This window comes from Galeopterus variegatus, unplaced genomic scaffold, assembly GCF_000696425.1.
Source record: "Galeopterus variegatus unplaced genomic scaffold, G_variegatus-3.0.2 Scaffold1467, whole genome shotgun sequence".
Taxonomy (NCBI): Eukaryota; Metazoa; Chordata; class Mammalia; order Dermoptera; family Cynocephalidae; genus Galeopterus; species Galeopterus variegatus.
In genome coordinates, this window is record NW_007727578.1 from 350,438 (window position 1) to 363,740 (window position 13,303).

A 13,303-nucleotide genomic window follows, 5' to 3' on the forward strand; every position below is an offset into this window, starting at 1 on the left:
TGGGAAGCGCGGCAGCGCTCCCGCCCGAGGGTTCGGATCCCACATACAGACTGGCTCCCGCTCACTGGCTGAGCGAGGCGTGGGAGCAACACCGAGGTTTGCAATCCCATTGCCGGTCCTTGGTCCGGTACGGGGGCAACACTGAGGGTTGCGATCCGTTGCCGGACACGGAAAAAAGGAAAAAAGAAAAAAAAAAAAAAAAAAAAAAAAAAAAAAAACTTGCTAACGAGATACCTTAAAGAGGCTTTTTGTTTGTGTGTGTGTGTTTTATTGAATCATAATTGATTATACATATTTTTGGTGACATGTTGATGTAATCAATATTACTAGTATATATATTGTTACAAATTGTACTTATTCTTTTTGTCCCTTGTCCAATCTCTCCCTATTCCCTTCTCCTTCCCCTCTCCCACCACTGATTTCTTCTCTCCCTCTGAAAGAGTAATGGTTATTCTGCTGATCTGTTGCCTAGATTATCTGTCCAGTGCTGAAAGGTGTGTTCAGGTCTCCCAATAGTATCATAGAGCAGATGTTTCTTCTGTCACTCTGGAGTGAGCTTTGTGGAGAGAGACATTCTCTTCTTTTCTTTGGTCACTGCTGGTGACTCTCCTTGTGTCAATGCACTCCAGTAGCTGGCAGACCATCTGTGTGGTGGTTGTGACATCTAGCTACTTACACAGCAGCCATGGTTACTGTGGTGGCTGTGGTGGGTCACCCACATTGAGGTGATGTTTTTGGCATGCTCCTTGGTGCTGGTGGTACACCTGTTGTGGGTGGGGGTTCCAGTCCCCGGCTCGATGCCCTGGACCCCGAGTGGGTCCCCAAGGCGCTGGCAGTGTGCCTGGATGTGGGTGGGTGGGGGTCCAGTACCTGGATCCATGCCCCAGGTTTCCAAACAGGGCCCCAAGGCACTGGTGGTGTGCCTAGATGTGGGCAGTGGGTCTGGTCCCTAGCCCAAAGCCCCAGGCCCCTGGTCTGGTCCCCAGCTCCATACCTCAGGTCCCCTGGCAGGTTCCTGAGGTTCTGTTGGTGTGCCTGGATGTGGGCAGGGGGTCCAGTCCCCAGCTCTAAGCCCTGGCCTCCAGATGGGCCCTGAGGCACTCGATGGTATGTGTGGTTTTGGGTGGGTGGTCTGGTCTCTGGCTCCAGATCTCAAGTCCCCTGGCTCTCCCTGAGGCACTGGTGGTATGCCTGGGCTGGAACTAAGTTTTTGTCCTTTGCTTACTTCTAAAATGGGGAAACTTCCTTTGGGAACCAGTACTTGAGCTGTGTGGTTGAGCTAAATTGCTGCTTTGCAACTATTTTCCTAGGGAAAGCTTTTTGTGCAGCTCAGGTTTTAATGGTTAACCTTATAGGTACTTCTGGCTCTCCAGAAACCAGGTGCACCCGGGTTGTGTAGAAACTCTGATCTGGGCCTGAGTCTTTTCATCAAACTGCACCCCCATGCAATTCTTCATTTCCAACCAGTCTTCTCAGAGTGGTCCTGCACTGTTTGTGGGGAGGATCGGCTGTCCTTGCTGAGTCCCAGTGTTCTCCTGGTGGGCCCGTCTCCCCCACTGCCCATGCTCCAAACACTTCCCATGTGACAGGCTCTGTGCCAGTCCCTTGTGATGGTTCACCAGCCTCTGAATGGCTCCCCTTTTTCAGCTGTTCTGGTTCCTCACTCCTGCAAGGGGCCACGGGAACCCTATTAGTGATCTTGCTGTCCTGAGGGCCACCAAGGCCCTCTTCTCCCCTGCTGCTTCCAAGCAACTCCATCCGAAGGTCACAGCTGTGGCTTCTGCCACCTGCTGCTCCATGCACTCAGCAGTTCCAGCCTTAAAGTGACCGTGGTACAAAATGTTTCAAGCAGTTTTTTCTTTCTCTCATTGTGGCCTCTCCCCCTTCATGAACTCTGTAGGTCTCTCCTCCTCTTCCCCTGAGCTCTAGCAGGCCCAGCTTGGTTGATGTTACATATTTGTAGTTGTAAATTGATTGATTTGTATGAGAGAGTGATGCTGGGGACCATCTATTCTGCCATCTTGACCAGAACTGGTCTTAAACAGTCTTTTAAAATAAAAACAGTTTATCTTTTCAGATATAGAAAGTATATTACAATCTTTCTAAATAAACAGAAAGTATGTTAGTTGGATGCAATGCTTTTCAATTTAACTATCACAACTACTGATATAGAAGACTGGAACTGAAATCACTAAAGAGAACAGCAAATAATAATTTCCAGGGGAAAATATCATCTCTATTAGATGTCAAAACAGTTGGATCTATTATTGAGAGACCTATCAGACAAACATTTGAGAGAAGAAAAATCACACTTCCCACATGCCACCTGAAAAGCTTCTTATAGAAAGCAGAGGGGTGATGTGCTTTGTAAGATAGTAAGACAGAAATATGAGCTACCTAACAAAAATCAAGTCTCTGGCCACATAGTTAGTGACTCAATACTTGGAATACAAAAATATTGCACAATTTTTTTCTTTTTATTTACCCAAGGACAGAATTTCCTCATATTAGCCATTTCTGGTTTTATAAACTGTAGTAGCAGAAAAACCATAAAAACAATATCCAATTTGGTAAAAAAAAAAAAAAAAAAAAAAAAATCCTAGGTTTCAGTGCTGATATTTAGTTATTTCAAACTTAATAAATTCTCAGGAATATTAACTGCCTTGAAAACAAACTCTTTATTTCAGGTTGTTTTTAAAAATGTCACATTTACCACTCATAGAAACACTGATTTCAGGTTGCAAGAAACCCAGGCAAAAGCTATATGGGAAGCCATTTACAGAGTGTCATAAAAGTGAAATGTTGCTAATGAATCCTTCACCATGGTTTGCATCATGCTCATTTCTAACTCTGCCTTTATGGCAGGTACTGCTCAGAAAAAGTTCATCTATTCTGTGTAAATCTGTCTGCTCCCTGCTCGAGACCACTGCTAGAAAACTCAATTTAAATCAAACTTAATCACTTCTGCCAGCTGCAGTGCACTTCCCAACACTCTTCACCCGCCCATACATTCTAGCATGTCTTTGTTTCTTGCATCTATCAGCCTTCCTTCAATTCAACCACACACTAATTGGGTGGCTGGGGATTCCACTGTCACTCAAGCTAAAACCCAGGCTCATTGCGGGAATTGGAAGCTGAGTTTGCAGTTTGAGTTTGGTTCCCAGGGTATATATTTCTTGGCCTTTTTCTTCTCACTCCAGTAAGTAGCCAGAGAGAAGGTAAAATAATGCATGCAACTGTGCCTTAAAATATACCAGATCTTTTTTTTTTTTTTTTTTTTTTTTTTTTTTTTGTGACAGGTTGTATTGTTTAGTTCCACACTGGTGGTCAAAAAGGGAACTGAAGGCTTCTTTTCACATTTTACCACGAAAAAATGAGCTATTACATCGTATGGTAGCCCCTTTCAACAACCATTGGGTTATCACCTTTTAAAATGATCTCCTGTGACCTAAAGTTTATTTGGTTTCTGGAGAGGAGTTAGCAAAATTTTTCTGTGCCTACCCAGACAAGTCAAGATTTAGTTTTCTGCTTCTAGATTAAGGCTGTTAGCATCAAATTATTTAATGTTTTAAATTTACAGATGTGAAATATTTCTGGAATGTTACTAATATACCTGATGCTAGATAATACAAGAGAAATTGTTTACCGATTATGTGGTGCAAACAAAAGGTGAGATATCATTACCTCTGTGTCAACGAGTTTTAATTTCACTGAGAGTAAACAAAGGACCAGCTATTGGGATTTCTTGCTGTGTGATGACTGGAGGAGTGTTACAAAAACCCTGACATGAAGTCCTCATCCTCAAGTAGTCTATCTTTTTAAGGAGACATTTAGATAGAAAATGCCCAGTGCTATGTATAAAGTAAGTATCTGTACCAAATTTGTAACATACACAACAGATGATAAAGGGTTTCAGAGGGTGAAAGATGACTGAGATGGGTACTGTATTTGTGCCACAGTTATCACTCCTTACTAGCCATTTTCTCCTCTGCCTCTATCATCAAAGGTAGGGCAAAAGAAGAAGAAAACATACCTGATAAATAGCTGACCAATTAGCTCTCCTGGGGGAGCATGATGCTGATAACACCGAGGTCAAGGGTTTGGATCCCCTTACTGGCCAGGTGCCAAAAAACAATCAAAGAAAATACCTGATAATTGCTTAGCCTCAATCTTCAAACAACTTTAAGTGGCTTTGTTCTTATTCAATGAAAACACATACTATGGGCATTACAGGATACATTTCCATAATGAGTGAATTGAAAGCCTGGCTTATCCCAAAACTACAAATTTGCCAAATTGACTTAAGCAATAAAAAATAATTTTTTTAGCGACAATTTATTTTTAAATTTCTTCTATTTTTATTTTTATTGATTGTACATATTCTTGGGGCAAGAGCTGACTGACGGCATCTGTGCCCAAGTTGTGGTGAGCAAATCAATGCTATCAGCATGCCCACCACCTCAAATTGCAATTATTCCCCATGTCCCCCACCAAACCTCTCCCCAAAACCCCTCTCAGACCCCCTCTCCCCATCCCAGAAACCTTAGGTCTGTTCTCTCCCTCTGCAAGTTCAACACACCTCTGTGGTCTTTCTTTTCTTCTTTTCTTTCTCTCTTAGCTCCCACTTATGAGTGAGGACATGCAGTGTTTTTCCCTCTGGGCCAGGCTTACTTCACTTAACATAATTTTCTCCAAGCTCATCTATGTTGCTACAAAGGGCAGAATTTCATTCTTTTTTATGACTTACTAGTATCCAATTGTGTGTATATATAGCACATTTTCCCTATCCAGTTATCTTTCTTTTTTTTTCCTTTTTGTCTTTTTTCGTGTCTGGCAACAGATCGCAACCCTCAGTGTCGCGCCCGTACCAGACCGGGACCGGCAACGGGATCGCAACCCTCGGCATCGCGCCCGCACCTCGCTCAGCCAGTGAGCGGGAACCGGTATGTATGTGGGATCCGAACCCTCGGCGGGAGTGCCACCACGCTCCCAAGCGGTGCACTGTAGCAGTGCGCCACCGGTCTGGCCCCCTATCCAGTTATCTTTCGATGGACATTTATGTAGCGTCCATATTTTGGCTATTGTAAATAGAGCTGTGATGAATGTGAGAGTGCATGTGTTCCTTTGACATAATGATTTCAATTCCTTTGGGTATATACCCAGAAGTGAGATTACTGAATCAAATGGTAGATCTATCAGAGTTGTTTGAGAAACCTCCATACTGTTTTCCATAGTGTCTGTACTAATTTACAGTCCCATCAACAATGTAGGAGCATTCCCTTCTCTCCACATCCTTGCCAGCATTTGTTATTCTTCTTTTTGATTACAGCCAGTCTAACTGGGGTGAGGTAATATCTCAATGTGGTTTTAATTTGCATTTCACTTTTGACTAGTGATGTTAAGTATGTTTTCAAGTACCTTTTGTCCATTTGCATGTCTTCCTTCAAAAAACATCTGTTCAGGCCATTTGCCTATTTTTAATGCTTTTTTTTTTACTGTGTACTTATTTGAATTCCTTGTATATTCATCCCTTGTCAGATGTATGGTTTGCAAATATTTTCTCTCATTAGGTAGGTTGTCTTTTCACTTTGTTGATTGTTTGCTTTGCTGTGCAGAAACTTATTACTTTGATATAATCCCATTTATTTTTATTTTCTTGTTTGTTCTTTTGAGGTCTTATTTATAAAGTCTTTGCCCAGTTCTACCAAAAAGAAATAGAAAACCTGTACAGACCAATAACAAGCAATGAAATTGAAGCAGTAATCAGCAGTCTCCCAACAAAGAAAAGCCCAGAACAAGATAGCTTTACAGATGGATTCTACCAGACTTTAAAGAGGAGTTATTATTAGTTCTCTCCAAAACTATTCCAAAAATTTGAAACAGATGCCACTCTCCCAAACTTATTCTATGAGGCCAACATCACCTGGATACCAAAACCAGACAAAGATACAACAAAGAAAGAAAATGGCAGGCCAATATCTTTGATGAACATAGATGCAAAAATCCTCAACAAAATACTAGCAATCAGAATACAGCAACACATCAAAAAATTATACACCATGATCAAGTGGGATTCATCCCAGGGAGACAGGGATGGTTCAACATATGCAAGTCAATACATGTGATACAACACATCAACAAAATCAAGGACAAAAACCATATGATTTTCTCAATAAACTCAGAAAAAGCATTTGGCAAAATCCAACATTTCTTCATGATAAATGCTTTCAGCAAATTAGGTATAGAAGGAAATTATCCCAATACAATAAAATCCAAATATGATGAACCCAATGCCAATATCTTCCTGAATGGGGAAAACCTGAAAGCTTTTCCTTTAAGAACAAGAACAATACAATGATGCCCACTATCACCACTCCTATTTAACATAGTGTTAGAAGTGCTAGCAAGAGCAATCAGGCAAGAGAAATAAATAAAGGCCATCCAGATTCAAAAAGATGAAGTCAAACCATCCCTGTTTGTAGAAGACATGATCCTATATGTAGAAATACCTAAAGACTCTGTCATAAAACTCTTAGAGCTGATTAACAATTTCAGTAATGTTGCAGGATACAAAATCAATATCCAAAAATCAGTAGCATTTTATTCTCCAATAACACACTAGCAGATAAATAAATCAAGAAAGGAAGTCCATTTATAATAGTCACCAAAAAAATAAAATACCTAGGAATCAATTTAACCAAGAAGATCAAATATCTCTACCCAAAGCGATCTACAGATTCAATGCAATCCCCATCAAAATATCGATGACATTCTCACAGAAATAGAAGAAACAATCCTGACTTTCTTATGGCACAGCAAAAGACCCCGAATAGCCAAAGTAATCCTGAGCAAAAAGTAAAAAAAAATAAAGCCAGATGCGTAACACTACCTGAATTCAAATTATACTACAAAGCTGTAGTAACCAAAACAGCATTATACTGCCATAAAAATAGACACTTGGACCAATGAAATGGAATAGAGAACCTAGAAATCAACCCACAGACCTACAGCCAATTGATCTTTGACAAAGGCAACAAGAACATACATTGGGAAAAACCTGCCTCTTCAGTAAATGGTGCTGGGAAAATTGGACATCCATATGCAAAAGAATGAAACTAGACATGTACCTCTCACCATATACGAAAATCGGCTCAAAATGGATTACAAATTTAAATATAAGATATGAAACTATAAAACTCCTTTCACTCCAATTTAAATTCACCTGAATTAGAGGCAGACTTTAATTCACTCCTAGGGAACAAAAAGGGGCTTTTCTTTTTCTTTCTTTCTTTCTTTTTTTTTTCTTTTTTGTTGTGTTTTTGTTTTTGATTTTGGATTTGCTTATAGCATTTAATTTTCTGTCTTAAAGATTAGTGATGCTGTTAAGTGTATGAAAACACCTCTTTGCTTTTTGGCCATTTAAATTGTTTTAAACTGAACACAATCTGTTATCTCTTTTACAGGCCTTGTTTTCACTTTCTAGCATATAATTCCCCTATGGTTGCTTTATATTTGCAGGCCTGGTCAATTAAAGATCTTGATCTATATTGTCCAGTTGTTGCCTGTTTTCCCCTTTTCACAGTACACATAGGTACATATGCCTTTTGGACTGGGGTGGGCTGCGTGAAGCCCATGGGTATAATGGACTTCAGGAAAGGGCAGGAAAGGTTCATCTCCTGGAATGAGAAGTTTCCATCACATTGAGATTCTTCAAAAAATCCTGCTGCTTCCCGTTCTTTCTTCTTCTGCTGCTCCTTTACTTTGAGCGTATCTGCTTTGCTGAGGATGGCTTTATCAGTTGATGAGCAGATGGTGTCTGATTCTTCACCTTCTGGGTCTTCTTTATTTTTCCTTCAAGTTCTTCCTGTTCTTCATTTCATAGCCCTCCTCTGCTTTGTTCTCCTTCTCCAAGTTCCCAGACTTGGCTTCTTTATCCTCCATTTTCCTTTTCTTTTGAACTTTCTCAATCTTCTCATCTAATTTAGTGACTACCCCCCTCTTTTTGAGCTTTCTCGTGACATCAGGCAGGGCCCAGCTGCCATCATACATCCCCTCCTTCCCAGTGAAAATGAAGTCAGAGTTGAAATTGGTAATGCACTTCTTCTTCAAAGCTTTCTGCCTTCTCCCCAGCACAATGGGCCTTCCTCCTCCTCATCTCTGGAGTCACGTTCGGGCTCCACCAACACCTCATCACCTTCACCTATGGTCCTGATTAAACTCAGCTTGGCTAGTGTGTTGCCACAGCAGCTACATCTGGAAGTAAGAGTGGAGCATTGCCAGGCCTTTACTTTCCCACAACCTCCATGTCCTCACTATATGTGTGCTGTTTCTGTATTATCTCACTTCTGTTTCTGTATTATCTTTTAACTCTATTTTCCACAAACTTTTTTGAAGTACCCTCATACATATATATATATATATGTTTGTGTGTGTGTGTGTGTGTGTGTGTGTATAACAGGAATTTCATGGGAAGAGCTGCCATTGCTTAAAAGCAAACCTTTTTTTCTTTGATGATTAAACTCATACACAATTCAGAACTATTTTTTACTTTGTTTCTCGAGTCTCTTCCTACCATCCATATAAATCCCCATCAGACTGGACCACCCAGTGGTCTCACTTTCTCTACTTTACTCCAACATAGTTCTCTGGGTCTTCTCAGATCCCTTCCATCCTTACAACTCCAGCCTCCTTTTCCTGTCAATCTCTTGGTTCAATCTTTTTGCCTACACTAGGGTAAGGGGCTTCAGATTCTGAGTACAGGAGGCAGAGATGAACTGAAATGGTATAATTTAAAAAAAATAAACAGTTTTCTTGGAAAAAACTGATGATTTCATACTATAACACCAATATATTCTTATGCTAACAGCATCTTCCCCCCCCCCCATCTTAGCATCTCTCACCCTATCTTTGTTTTGATCAGAATATAAAAAGGACTATAGCAGTATATGCCAATATCTCATTTTAAGAAAAACGTTAGGAGGTAAATAACATGCCCCACAACATATGATCCTTGGCAGTTTCCACATTATTCATCTTTACAGTCAAATCCATAAGCAGGCATGTCCTAGAGAAAGTGTGTTTCAGTGTTTTCCTGCTGTTCTCAGTGACAAGCAGACCCCACTTTAGTAGGATATTCAAGCTTTTATTACCATGGGATCAAGCACTTTATAAAATTGTACCTTCCTGATTTCCATTCCTAATCAAAAGGATGCTTGTCATATGCCTTGACTATGCAGATCCCTCTAGATTAGCTGATAAATAAATTTTAGATAATATGCTAATGTTGCTTATTAATTTATTGTCCACACTAGCACATAATTAGTTTTAAAAAGTCTTTAATGACTATACTAAAAGAATCCAAGTATATAACCATGTGAAAATTATAGGTTCAGCTGAAGGATTGGGGGGAAATATTTTGGGCTTGAGGAATTTTTCAGAATCCCTCCATTTACACCAATGAGGAGCATGCTTGTGAATAAAATTATGAATAAGTGTTTTCTTCAAACAAAATGATTAATGAAGTATGTTTATGAAGGATCTACACACAGAAGACTGAATGATTATTTATGTAGAATTACTTACCAATTCATACAGAATGTTCATCTGTACCCTCTGACTCTAAAGCTACCAACTACTTCCCACACTTTTATTTTGTCTTCTTCAATAAGCAAAATAAATGCCAATGTAACAAGATACTGTAAGGCAAAATTTTCTCTTGGAGGAATTTTGCTATCACTAAATCCCTAGCTCATTTTTCCCCTATCTCTTTCCCATACCTCTTTCACATTTAGAGTACATAATCAGTGGTTAAAACCAAGCGTAAAAGTGGACCTTGCTTCAGTTTTCTACCTCAGAATAAATTATTTAAACTGGCATGTAAAGTGGTTGAAGATTTTGTGAAGAAAAAATTTAGGCAATTTTGAAGACACACAATATGGGATTTAAAGGAGAAGTAGCTTTAACTAAGAAAGATTCTTGAACATCTTGACAATTAATAAATATGTAAGGTTTTATGCAAATGAACATACACAATTTTTCTCATTGAATTAGTAATTCTGGTACTCTGAATATAATGTCATTAGCACTTGGTTTAAACAGAAATATTTTGAGGAACCCAATAACAATTCAGCCTCTTGAATATATTGCATGGAAATCAGCATAGTAGTTATAATACAATGATATACATCTGAATTTCTGAAGCAGATCACAATTATGCAATGTTCCCAGCTATATAAAACAGTTGAAATACAATATATTTGAACTAGATTCTTCCCTCCAGGATTTTTTTTCTGATATTATTTAAATGGTACTTCATTATTCTTATTCTTGTCCCATTAATGCTCTCCCTTCAACTCTGATGTGTAAAGGCATTTCATACTTCAAAAGACCAAAATATAACTGTTGATCCTTTCTCCTCCCACTCACAACAATAAAACCTGCTCCACATTAAATTATATTTAGTTCAAACAACTGTCCCAATTTTCCTAGGACTAAGAATTTTCCCGTGATGCAGAACTTTCAGTGCTAAAATAGGGAAGTTCCCAGTCATACCAGGACAAGTAGATCACACTAAGCCATCATTCATGTACTTGTTTAAATCAAAATTTAAGAGTCACCCTAGATTCTTTCTTTGCCTTAATTCTCCAAATCTAACTATCAGTAAATCTTGAAGCTTCTACTATTAAAACGTTCCCTCGACTCACCACTTCCTAACACTCACCTGTAACTATACCAGGTGAAACATGCATCTTCTCTCACCTGGACTGCTACAACGACTACTGAAGTGTTTCCCTTCCAATCTTTACTATTTACAAGACTACTTAGCTCTAAATACCAGGCCATACATGATCTCATCTCCACTTCTATAATTTCATCTCCTACTACTCTTGAACCCACCCCTATGATTCAGCTATGCTGTCTTTTTTTCCTCCTGTCCTTTAAACATGCCAAGCTTGAACCTGTAGGGAGGTTTGTGAACTGCTGTTTCCATAGCTTGCAGTGACTTTCACCTGATTTTTCTGCAACTAATTACAGTATTTTCCATGTAGCCTAAGGTTACATATAACCTCTATAAAGAGCTTTCCTTGACCACCCAATCTAAACATCTACTCAGTGACTTTCAATCACAACACCACGTTTAAATTCTCTGTATAACAAGTATTACTATCTGATAATTTCTTCTTTATACTTGTTTATTTTCTATTTTAAAGTCCAATTTTAAATACTGATGCATTACTATTCACACAATAAAAATGCAATCATTTAAAATATATGCAAGGAAATACTTAAAACTAATACTAATGTATCTGGGTGGAGAAATCATGGGTAATTTGTATTTTCTTTTCTTTTTTCTTTAAATTTTAGAAAGATACAATGTTTTTTATTCTTTTTTGAGTTGAAATATAATTGATTATATATATTTGGGGAATACAGAGTAGACTATCAGTATTTGTGGTGATCAAATCAGGATAATTAGCATATTCATCATTACAAAACATAATCATTCTTTGTGTCCATTAACCAATATCTCCCAACCCTCCTCTCACTCCCCCATCCCACCTGTAGTAACCAGAGTTCTGTCCTATACTTCTGAAAGTTTAATGTGTTATTGTGGTGTTTCATTCACCCTTCCTTCCTTCGCTCTCACTTATGAGTGAGGACATGTGGTGTTTCTTTCTGTTCTGGCTTATTTCACTTAATATTTCACTTTTCTCTAAGCTCATCAGTGCTGCTTCGAATTGTAGAATTTCTTTTTTTTTAATGGCTGAGTAGTATTCCATTGTGTATATATGCGACATTTTCTTTATCCAATCAACCGTCCATGGACATTTAGGCTGGTTCCATATCTTGGCTAATGTAAATAGAGCTGCAAAAACATGGGAGTGCAGATATCCATTCCACATGATGATTTCCATTCTTTCAGGTATATACCCAGCAGTGGGATTGCTGAATCGTTTTGTACTTCTATCTGTAGTTGTTTGAGAAATTTCTGTACTGTTTTCCATAATGGCTGTACTGATTTACAGTCCCAACAACAGTGTAGGAGAGTTCCCCTTTCTCCATATCTTTGTCAGCATGTTATTCTGCCTTTTTGATAATAGCCAGTCTAGCTGGAGTATGATGATATATCTCAGTGGGTTTTGATTTGCATTTCTCTAATGGTTAGTAATGTTGAGCACTTTTTTCATGTACCTTTTGGGCATTTCTGTGTCTTCCTTTGAGAAATGTCTATTCGGCTCCTTTGCCTATTTTTTAATCGGGTTACTTTTTTGTATTATTGTTAAGTTGTTTGAATTCCTTGTATATTATGGATTTGAATCCTTTGTCAGATATATAGTTTGCAAATATTTTTCTCCCATTCTGTAGGTTTTCTTTGAACTCTGTTGATTGTCTCCTTTGCTGTACAGAAGTCTTTTTTAAATTTTGTTGCCTATGCTTTGGGGGTCTTATTACTAAACTCTTTGCCCAGTCCTAGCTCTTTAAGTGTTTTCTCTTCGTTTTCTTCTAAGAGTTTTATAGTGTCTGGTCTTATATGTAAGTCTTTCATCCATCTCTAGTTGATTTTGCTATATATAGAGAGATATGGGTCTAGTTTTATTCTTCTACAGATGGTTATCCAGTTTTCTCAGCACCATTTGTTGAAAGGGCTTTCTTTTCCCCAATGTGACTTTCTTGAGTCTTTGTGGAAGATCAGTTGGCTGTAAATATGTGGATTAATTTCTGGGTTCTCTATTCTGTTCCATTGGTCCATGTGTCTGTTTTTATACTAGTACCATGTAATTTTGGTTACTATAGCTTTGTAGCATAATTATGCCTTCTATATCTTCCATACTTCTATTATATACAATGCTTTCATAATTTTATAATCAAATGAAATCAAAATCAAATTATTATAAAAGGGTTCCAGCCCCCAGCTATGATCTCTGCTTGGAAGCCTTTGCAGCCTCACCCAGCAGGGTTTAGGAGGCCATACTCTCTGTGATCTTTGTTTTCCTTGTACATTTCTATCATAGTACTTCTTGGATCATTTACAATTTTCTCTTTATCTGCATGTCTTACCCTCTAGATTTTGAGCTCTTCTGAGGAACAGAGGGCAAGGTCTGTGTCTTTGAGTTTGTATTACTGGTTTCTACAGTATATATAAATAAACAAACTTGCTCTGACTTTAAACATTTCTATTCACATCTATGCTATATTGCTCTCTAACCATAATGAAAAAAGGTGTTCACACTCCTCTATACACATTTTGTTGCATAGTTTTCTCAAAATAAGAATCTAAACCTATATTAATAAATTGTCTAAA

At 38.5% G+C, this 13,303-nt stretch overlaps 1 pseudogene; it reads right to left on the bottom strand.

Moving 5' to 3' along the window:
• Window positions 1-3,691: 3,691 nt before the first annotated feature.
• LOC103594060 lies at window positions 3,692-10,842 on the bottom strand (annotated as a pseudogene).
• Window positions 10,843-13,303: the final 2,461 nt, after the last annotated feature.